The sequence below is a fragment of the Oryx dammah genome, unplaced genomic scaffold (genome assembly GCF_014754425.2).
Source record: "Oryx dammah isolate SB20612 unplaced genomic scaffold, SCBI_Odam_1.1 HiC_scaffold_19, whole genome shotgun sequence".
NCBI classification, from domain to species: Eukaryota; Metazoa; Chordata; class Mammalia; order Artiodactyla; family Bovidae; genus Oryx; species Oryx dammah.
In genome coordinates this window covers 62334908-62345774 of record NW_024070203.1, presented here as the reverse complement: position 1 = coordinate 62345774, position 10867 = coordinate 62334908, and the positions used below count along the sequence as shown (strand labels likewise).

Sequence of the window (10867 nt, the reverse complement as noted above, 5' to 3'; positions counted from 1 at the left end):
CAATGTCTTGTATATTGCTTTCATTTGTTTTTAATTTGCTTTTCTGTCTGCTCTCCTGATTGGTTGATTTCCACTATTCTGTCTTCCAGATCAGTTATTCATCAAGATCCATATTTTTAAAAGTAATGCTCTGGTGATTTTGATGATCAGCCTAATTTAAGAATAAATATACTACTAAAAATATCCTCAATGATATTTGCATAATATTAATAATATAATGAGAATAGAGATTTACCTGACATGGATACACCTTCAATGTCAGAACATGTTTAAAAAGGGCTGAATTTAGTCTTGCAACATTGTGGGACATCCGTTTCAAAACTAGATATTTCCTGTAGAAGCCACGTATATGTGATATAATGCCAGGTTGTTAGAGATTGTAACCCAGAGATTCTTCAGGAAATTAGGTGGTGAGGAAAGTAATTGGAAGTTTATACTCAAACTAAATTAAAGAGCATAATTGTCTATTGTTCTAGCATTTATTGGAAACAAAAGAATGGAACCTATATATTCCTTTGCCAAGACAGGATTCCCTGGAGATTGTCCTTCTTAGGGGCTGACAATTAGGAAAGTACTAGATGTTCTGAGGGTGGGTGTGGAGTGGGACACCTGCTACTCGAGATTATAGGCAAGTTGTGCCAGAACCTAGAAACAATAATAGTGACTAGAACATTTAGTCTGGATGGGAACATTTACTTGAGTGTTAAGGAGTGAAGATTATTTGCAAAATTCTTGGGTTGCAGTAGGAGCCACACTTTCTGCAAAACTATCAATTTCTCAAGATTGAAAGTAGCAATTATTGGTTAAACACTGTTTTATTGAATGAGACTGTTAAGTGTACTGAAAAACATTTAACATGTTTGGACTCTCAACTATAGATTCTCAAGTCAGGGCTTCAATGTCAGGTGTTTGCGTAAAGACTATTCCATGAACTCTTTCTTCCCTGCTCAAATTTCACTAGTTATAAAGTATGCCATACTCTCCCAATATTTTCTCTCTTTTCTCTTTGCTTTTATCTCTTTACTGTACCTGTCAGCCAATCCTGCTTCATCCTTGTGCACACTGGCAATGCGTCAGCAAGCACACACATGGAAACCACACTCATACGCAAAGTCCTCAATTCTCACAAAAATAGATTAAAGAAGAAAACACGGTTTTGTAAGAATCACTGAAAATAAAAATGGGTAACAGTGAAATCTAGTTTGCATTCTCTAGTCTTTATTTGCTGTATACTCTTCTGAACTCATTAAACAATATTGCATTGTGGTTTCTTATAGTAATGGTACTGTTATCCAATAATCATCTGAAGTACTGTGTCTTGTACTGAATATAAAGCAAATTCCCCCAAATTATAAAAATTATATGCATCAGAGTTAATATTACAGCAAAAATGCCCATATTTTAGCTGCTTATTACAACTCACTATGTTTTTGATTTTATATCTCACTAATAAGTGACTTCCTGCATCTATTTTTTGACCCTATCAGCCAAACAGAATTTCTACCAATGGATGATAAAGAAGAAATGAAGATTATCATTCTTATCCACTGTTGGTGCTCTTCCAGTATGCTTGCTATGGTATTCAAATATGCAGCAAGCCTAGGATCCCTTAGCTATTTTCAGGTTCAGTTCCTTTGCTGAATCAAATGTTTTCTCAAAACCTTTCAGCCTCTTTCCTCCTCTGCAGTAGCAATCTCTCTTCCATTGGACTGTGATCTGTTGTTTACATGCCAGGTTTTTTAAGCCACTGATTTAAGCTGGCTGCTGCAGGAAAATTCAAGGAATAGTTTGATCAGTAAAACAGGTAGTCATGCTTCAATTGTGCTTTGCTCTCTTACTTGGTAACAAGCCAGATTGAAAAGCAAAATAGGCTGGGAAAACAAACGATTGCCTAGGCTAGATTACGTAGTATTTTAGGAAACAGAAACTCCGGTAGCGTGAAATTTGAAATTTGCAATAATGGACATCTCACTCTGTGAGACTTTACTATTATGGATAGACTATGATATAATAGAGAATAGAGGAAGGGATCTAAAAATAATTCTTTGCTTTGTGCTGGTATCTATGCAGCAATTCTGTCGTTTAAAACTCTTGCCACTTTGTCTGGGGAAACCAATTAGATATAGGAAGACTTTTGAATGGTACACACAAATCTAGGTAGGTTCATTTCTTTGTAAAAGGCATGATAAGAAAAAAGGAGTGAAAAGACATCTGGAGTTTGTGTGTGGGGGTGACAGGTAGCTCAAAGGCTAAGTGAAAAGATACAGTTCCAGCAATTATCATTGTTGAAATTTAATGCATATTAGTGTGCTCTTAATACCTTGATTTTCTTTTTTGTATCTAATAGCATCTTTCAAAGAGTGTCAAATTTACTGTATCATATGAAAATAATCGTTCAAGTTTCCTACTTTTGGAAAAACAAAAGAAAATACACACACACACACACACACACATCTTGTCTCTTTTTAGATGCTTGAGAATTTTTTTTTAAAATAATGAAAATGTCAGCATTTTAAAATGCAAACTTTATTTTCGAGAAGTTTATTACTTGCGTGCTAAAATCATCACCAAGCTAGATTTTGGCATAGTGAGTACTTGGAGGGCAGTGACATTTCAAAACCATTTTTCTTTAATATATCATGGACTCAATTTCCAAGAGATTGCCTAATTTCAGAACAATTCAGTGCCTCCCAAGATCTCCATCCCAGCTGTCCATCATAAGTATGCTCTAGCCTGTGTTGAATGTTCCAGTACACAAATTTAGGGAACTCTGAGAAACCTTAACAGAATACAGACAGTAGAAGTGTAACTTATGAAAAGTTGCTGGTTCAGTGAGCTAAATCATATTCTTATATGGAGGAGAGTAGGATTTTAGGGGAAAAAATTGGAAAACTTTAACAAGTTCCATTTCATGATGTGGACAAAATGTTACAGTTCATAATTTTCAGGTGAATGATTTTAGATACATGCATGCAAAGTAATCAGGGGAAATAGTGGTCAATACATTGTGTTCAATGACTTGTACCTCAGTTGACAAGTAGGTAATTAAAGGCAGAAAGAAGAAAAGCCAAAGAGGGTAAAAAATGCACTACAGTTTTGTAACAATAGGAACACTGAATTGGGAATTAGCACATGGGAATTTGTTATAAGTCATAAGTTATTGATTGTGACAACAAAACAAATTATTTCCCCTTTTTTAGTTCTTGGTGTCTTCAAGTTTGAATTCAGGAATTTGGAACCTTTATTCTTGGTAGGTTTCACCCAGAAATCTAATTATTCATTCCTAAGTAATATCTATTTTTCTTTCCTTTTTCTTTATAAATTCTGAATTAAAACCATCTAGCCTTGTGACTAATTAAATATTTTACATTTAGGAAATAAACCCTTAGAAACTAAAAGAGACTGATTTCAATTATCCTTCAATTTCCTGTTTTTCAGTCCTATGAATTATAATTTATGAGATTAAGACAAATGGTTAGAATTTCCTGAAACCAAGGGATGACGGGGAACATAAAAATGTAAAGTGGTATTTTTAAAATGAAAGTGTTATTTTTTTAAGTGTAATTAAAATAAAAATTTTCCTGTAATTCTGGAAGATATATAAAAGGTTTATAAAAGTTGATTTTCATGTAAAATGAATGTGCTGGAGTCATGGGGAATTTGTGACTTTTAAACCCAGGCAGCTGGGCCATTCATGCCTACAATCACTTTTGGCTGTACTTTTTTATTTCATCCATAATGTCTCCCAGTTAATAATTATGGATTATGTTACCCTGATAAAATATATCTAGAATCCTACTTGATTGTTTTAATTCTCTCTTTATTAAGTATACTGTGATTTTTCTAGTAAGAATTTAATATAATTTTTCATGTCTGAATACAGCATTTGATCAAGTTGTTGAAAAGACTTGGCCTCATAAATCTGTTTTCCTCACCATCACCTCAAAATCCCCACATGTCTGCCTTTTGCAGATGGAATCACAGGAGCAAATGGGAAGGTGGGGTTTGGTCTTTTGCTGAGTTTGATGTGGTTCTTTCTTTTAGGACAAGCTATTTCCTATAAAGTGACTTTTTTCACTGTTTTGCTAACATTTATTTTCTGAATCTCTCTGTTTATTTTCAAATAACGTTGGAAGGGAAACAATCCTTCTGAAGGCCAAAAATTTTGTAAGCATAATATAACAAAGCCTATTTTTATTTTCCATGAATGGCACCTGAGTACTTAGTTGTGAATCTGTCCATCCACTGTTCCAAGTGGTTTCTGATTTTGCCAAAGTCATAAAGTACCAGACCTATCTCAGAGGTTATTTGCTCTTTCTGTGCTGGAAGTAGGCCTGCAGGTCAAAATGTAATAAAATAAAAATATACACCTCATCATCTAAAACTAGAGAAAGTATTATGTTGCAGACGGCAGAAGCTTAAGGACCTATTAAATTGATGTGAAAATTAATTTAAAAAGTAGACGAATAGCTTTGATGGACATTCCTCTGCCAATTTGGCGCTTTCACTTGAGTTATATTAATTTTCTTGCAAGCGGTGAATATGATGATGAAAGGAAGTTACAGGTAAGGGAATAGCACATAGGTACTAAAGGCAAGAGACTGCGGCAGATGTGGATTTGTTGCTGAACTGAAAAGCTCAGAAAATGCTCCCTTGTCCATAGAATTCTCCAGGCAAAAATACTGGAGTGGGTTTCTGTTTCCTTCTCCAGGGGATCTTCCTGACCCAGGGATTGAACCCCCATCTCTTAAGTCTTCTGCATTGCAGGTAAATTCTTTACCATCTGTGCCAACAGGGAAGCCCTCTATAACAACTACACCATTTAAATAAAATTAAAAATATTTATTGAATATGCAAATGAAGTGATATTGATTTGATATACTTGTGCTCGCAAATCAAATATGCATAATGTGTAGAATTAGGCTAGTCAATAATTTTGTGATATCATATATGTTTTTTTCGTAATCTCAATAATTATAAATACATAAGATTTCAGTTCTGTGAAGTCAAGAGCTTATATATTTTATGCAAAAAAATGTTGTAGATTAGATACTTGTATCTGTATAAAGAAAGAAAGCCAGAGAAGAAATAAATTCAGGTAAAATAAGATCCTTTATTTTCTTAATTGATTTAAAAGATAACTGCTTAGCTAAAGAAATCATTGTAAAAATGCATTGGATTGTAATAGCATTTGTTCAAGTGAATTGAATGACAGCAATGTCAATACATGGGCAAGAAGAATTTGTTATTTATTATTAAGTTCCTTCAATTCAGGTGAAGTGACAGTGTTATTTGTAGCTTGATTTAGAGTAGTTACATAGTGAACTCTAGTGCATGTATTAAAAAATTGATAATAAATTGGTATTCCAAAAGGACATATGAAGGAATCATTTAAAATGCTCACTTTACACCAAAAGAAGGCAGAAATACTGGCAAACATAGTAGACATCAATATATTAATAATCACTTTAAATATGAATGGTGCAAATATAATTAAAAGATACATTTTGGCAAACTGACTTTAAAAAGAAGAACCAATAACTGTTGGCCCTCTGTTTCCATGGATCTCTGCCACCACAGATTTATTAAACCACAGATTGATCCATGGATACAGACGGCCAACTGTATTAGTCCACTTTATATAAGGGACTTGAGCCTAAGTGGATATTTATATCCTTGGGGAGTCTTGGAACCAATCTCCCCCACAGAATCAGAGGGATGATGGTATATCTCGTTCACAAAAGGTCTGCTTTAGATATGAATACTCATATAGGTTAACCTGTACATGCATTAGAGACTTTCTCCAATTTGAGAATAATTCCACCTTCCACCAAATAGCCCTCTTTCTAGTCCCAAAATTTTCCAAGCTCTGTCAACACATCAATAAATTTTGATATATTGGTTCTTATCTCTGTGATGCTTATCCTTTGCCTTTCTCATTGACCATATCTTTCTCATTCACCTTGTTGATTTCTCTATATATTCAGTTATATATTTATAACTGTATTTTGTTTGTTAATTGAGTTGCTTGTTCTTTATCTCTTTTAGTGGACCTAACCTCGTGAGAACAAAGACTAGGTTTGTCTTGCTTACTGAAATAATTCCATAAGTTAGATTAAGTGCTTACGTTTATCAGTTCAAGGTAAATATGAATTGAATAACTTGTGATATTAATTGAAAAAATGACTTTTTGTGCATTCCATGATTAACATGGCTTAATATGTAATATTTTTATTTTGCCTTAACAACATTAACAACAAAAAGTATCTGAGAGGCACAATGGGAAAGGAGAGTTGAGAGATATGAGGAGATGATTTTTCCTTTAATCACATGCAAAAAGAGATTGCTTCATCCTCCTACAACAGAAACCTCAAAGTTCAGGTGCAGTGCTGGTATAAATTAGGCCTAAATTCTGTAAAGAGAGAAAATTCTTTGGTTCTTTGTTCTCAAAGGATCCTTACCAGGGACACACATGAGAAGCCAGAGCCTACTGAATGTGAGTGCTATTAACTATGGAACTATTGACTCACACACAACAAAGGCATTTCGTAAACTGAAGTGACATTAGATTTCCAACTCTGTGGGACATAAATGAATTAAGAAGAAATATTTCACTTTGATTTCCCTTGCACGCTATGGGAAATTCAGCAGTGTTTGTTATGTGGTCATTGCAATGAAGAGGAAGTCAGGTCGGCTCTCCCTCCACTGACACCATTCAGGATGTAAGTAACCATGACAGCATTCATCCATCCTTAAAGCTTTTAAGAGAAGTTCAGATTAGGGTTGAGGAGAAAACCCAGATGTTCTTCTAAAAGTTCGAATTACACAAAAGAGGAAAAAAGACATATTCATAAGACAGACTACGCTTTTGGTGAAATACAACAAATTCCATACTCATAAGAGTTAATATATTATTTACTATTGTTGAAGAATTGGCAAGAAAAGATTTTCTCAAATCTGGCTACATAGCACTTAATTTTCCTTATAGTCAGGAATCATACCAATGATATTAGAGCTAATTTGAATACATACTCAGGAAAAAGTTTGATAACAAGGAAAATAAAGTTTAGGTAACAAGAAGAATATGTGTATTTTTCTTAGCCTGGGTACTGGAAATTTCCATAAGAGCTGTTTTTAGATAAAAGTACATTTATGGCTCAAAAATCTAATGTTTTTACCTTATATGCTGGCCATTTTTTCTTTGTGAATTTCTTTCTTTCTTTCTTTCTTTTTTTTTTTTTAACAAATAAGCTGTTGTATTTTAAGACATGTTTTAAATATTTAGCTTGAAATAACAGGTTTATTTTTATTAAAGTGAGAGACTAAGTCAAAAGTAGAAACAAATGATAAACTTTCAGGGCTTTGGGAAATCTATTGACGGATGTTTGTTCATCAGCATATATATCCTTAACTTGAGCACATAGCTTGGCCTTTTTTTTATTTATGGAACAGGAACTCCATGGTAAGGTTTTCCAGCTTTTTTTCTTCTTTAAAAAGGGAAAGAAAGGAAAGATAACTGCCTTATTCTGATTGAAATTTATACTGATGGACTAAAAACACTTCAGAGATAAATTAGCATTTCAGTTCAGTTCAGTTCAGTCACTCAGTCGTGTCCTGCTTTTTCTGACCCCATGGACTGCAGCACACTAGCGCTCCCTGTCCATCACTAGCTCCCAGAGCTTAGGCAAACTTATGTCTACTGAGTCGGAGATGCCATCCAAGCATCTCATCCTCTGTCGTCCCCTTCTCCTCCAGTCTTCAATCTTTCCCAGCATCAGAGTCTTTTCCACTGAGTCAGTTCTTTTCATTAGGTGGCCAAAGTATTGCAGTTTCAGCTTCAACATCAGTCCTTCCAATGCACATTCAGGAGTGGTTTCCTTTAGAATGGACTGGTTGGATCTCCTTGCAGTCCAAGGGACTCTCAAGAGTCTTCTCCAACACCACAGTTCAAAAGCATCAATTCTTCGGTGCTCAGCTTTGTTTATAGTCCAACTCTCACATCCATACATGACTACTGGAAAAACCATAGCTTTAACTAGATGGACCTTTGTTGGCAGAGTAATGTCTCTGCTTTTTAATATGCTGTCTTGGCTGGTTATAGCTTTTCTTCCAATTATAGGTTAAGAGGACAAATATATGCCCTCAAAATTATTAATAAAGTATGCAAAGCCAGCGGAAAAGGAAAGATACTCAGAACAATCCCAAAGATGAAAATTAAGATATTTTTCTGAAAACAATGTAAAAAAAAATTTCCATGTATGACTTTTTAATGGTTAAATTTAAGGGGTAAAAAATGTTTCATTTTCAACAAGAAACAGTGTGTTATGTACTACATTTTATTTATTATACTCTAAAGTGTGGTCATAACATCCAGTGGTCTAAATCATTTAAAAAACCCTTTGTGAATTCATAGAGGTACACAGATACATTGTCATAGATATTCTATCCTGGGCTACTGACTTTATGGAATGAGGAATGAGGCATGATTGTCATAGGAAAGTTGATGAAATTTGCATGTAAATTGAAAACTAATTTGTGACTTGTTCATTTTTGTTGGTGCATTTCATTTATTCTGAGCAAAGATATATAGTGAAGGAGAGTCCTATTTTAAGGTGATTTTTCTATAGTTTTGCCAAAAAAAATTCATATGATCTTTTGAAATGAATATAGTACAATCTCATATCAAATGAAAAAAACTTCCAGCACCCCTGAAATGTAGACAGGAGATAAATACTCACATTCACAATACCTATTACTGATATATATCTACTTAATATTTACTAAGTCCAAAGAATATACATACAAATATAAACTGATATGAGTACTTTCAAAGTTCTCATATTCTTACCAGCTGTTGTTGCAGTATGTGTATATATACACACAGAGACATATATATCTTGCTCACTTTAATATAGTAAGTTACACTTTGTTTTATTGGCCATACATATAAAAAAATGTGTGGCAAATAAAGTCAACTTAAAAAATTTTTTCTGAACTTATTTGAAAACATAATAAATTTGTATAGAGAGATTGATTTCTATCATTTATATATATTGGCAGACAGATAACTTAATTTTCTCATGATTTGTATGAGAAACCTCAGCCTTATAGATCTTAAAAGTTTAAGTACCTTACATGAGCATTTGAGCTCTCCGTGGAACAAGTGATGGCAACAATGGAAAAATGAACCTGCATATCTGTGTAATGTATTTTAGTATACCACATTTATAAACCTACTAGTATTCTCCCTGGAAAGTACCTGATAGTATACAGGGTATTATGTTTATATTAGAAAATCTGAAAGTCACTATCAATTGAACATGAAGATTCTCTTAATATCAATAACTAGACATAAATTTGTAATCCTTCACATAAACACTGGCTTTGGGATATAGAAGTTCTTAGAAGATGCACCTTGTCAAACATTTCAAAGTGTTAGATATGCTAAGATTGAACTACATTATTCTGCCTAACTGGTTACCATTATATCAAAAAGCAGTCTTTTCTGGTATATTTTTAATTGAAGTTACAGTACTCTCTAAAAATTGAGAGTAAAAATGTTATTTAGTACCATATTCAGCTATCAAGATGTTTTCTAACTAAAATGAATCATTTAAATCAGTTTCTCCTACTAGTCATTGTTCAGTTTCAGTTCTACAGGAGACATTTCAAAATAAAAAGTGCAATGGAATGTAAAACCACTACCCTGTCTTTAAAAAAATTGTTATATTTGACAAGATACATTTTGTAAAATGTAAGGTATATAACATACTACTTAGACTTATTTATATATTGTAATATGATTTCCATTGCTGCTGCTGCTGCTAAGTTGCTTCAGTCGTGTCCGACTCTGTGCGACCCCATAGACGGCAGCCCACCAGGCTCCTCTGTCCATGGGATTCTCCAGGCAAGAATACTGGAGTAGGTTGCCATTTCCTTCTCCATGATTTCCATTGAAGCAATATTTATCAGACTGTTTGACTATAGTATGTACTACTGTGTATATTTATTACACTGTGCCTGAGATATCTATAGTTTACTTACTGTTTCAGAAAAAAAAAATGCTTCATGAATTTGCATGTTATCCTTGTTCAGGGACCATGCTAATTTGTATTCTAATTTTAGTCTGTGTGGTGTGGAAGTGAGCACTTGATATACTACCTTGAGTTACTGCAAATAAGATAAACTCTAATGAGCAGGTAATATATTAAAAGTCAAGGTAGTAGACTTTTTGCTCAAATAAACTCTTAAAAATATGAAAAAATCAAGGTAGTGGACTGTGATAACTGGTAACTGGTACAAAAATATAATTTATTATGTGTTTCTTAATTTAGAACATATTCAAAAAAGAAAAAGCCAAAAATTTCAGTAAAATTTCAGGGAGGATATTTACTGAACAAAAACCAGTAATGATGTGATTTTTGTACTATGTGTATGTGTATATATACATATATTTTTTTAAAAATATTTACTCTGCCTACTACTGACATAGACTAAGTAGTAATCACTATTCTTTGATTTTTGATTTGGCTATGTAACTTGCTTTGGCTAATTGGACTTTGGCAGATATGACAGAAGCTGAGAATTTCTCTTTTACATCTCTTTCACAACTATACGAATATCATGCCCAGACTGGTTCTTGGGTGCAGGAGAAAGATACAAACTCTGGAGGCAGAAATAATTGCTCCTATGTTTTCCTAGTCTAGACCTACTCTGAATAAATAACAGTGGTTTTAACACAGTGAGTTTTAAGAATGTTGCAGTGTTTATATGGTGTAGCTAACTGATTGTACTGAGTTCAGAACACACTGAAAAATTCACATTTTTAAACATTATTTTGACATTTTGACATACTAGATTTCCTTAG

General features: G+C 33.5%; 1 pseudogene; it reads right to left on the bottom strand.

Moving 5' to 3' along the window:
- Nucleotides 1-10050: 10050 nt before the first annotated feature.
- Nucleotides 10051-10149, bottom strand: LOC120879164 (annotated as a pseudogene).
- Nucleotides 10150-10867: the final 718 nt, after the last annotated feature.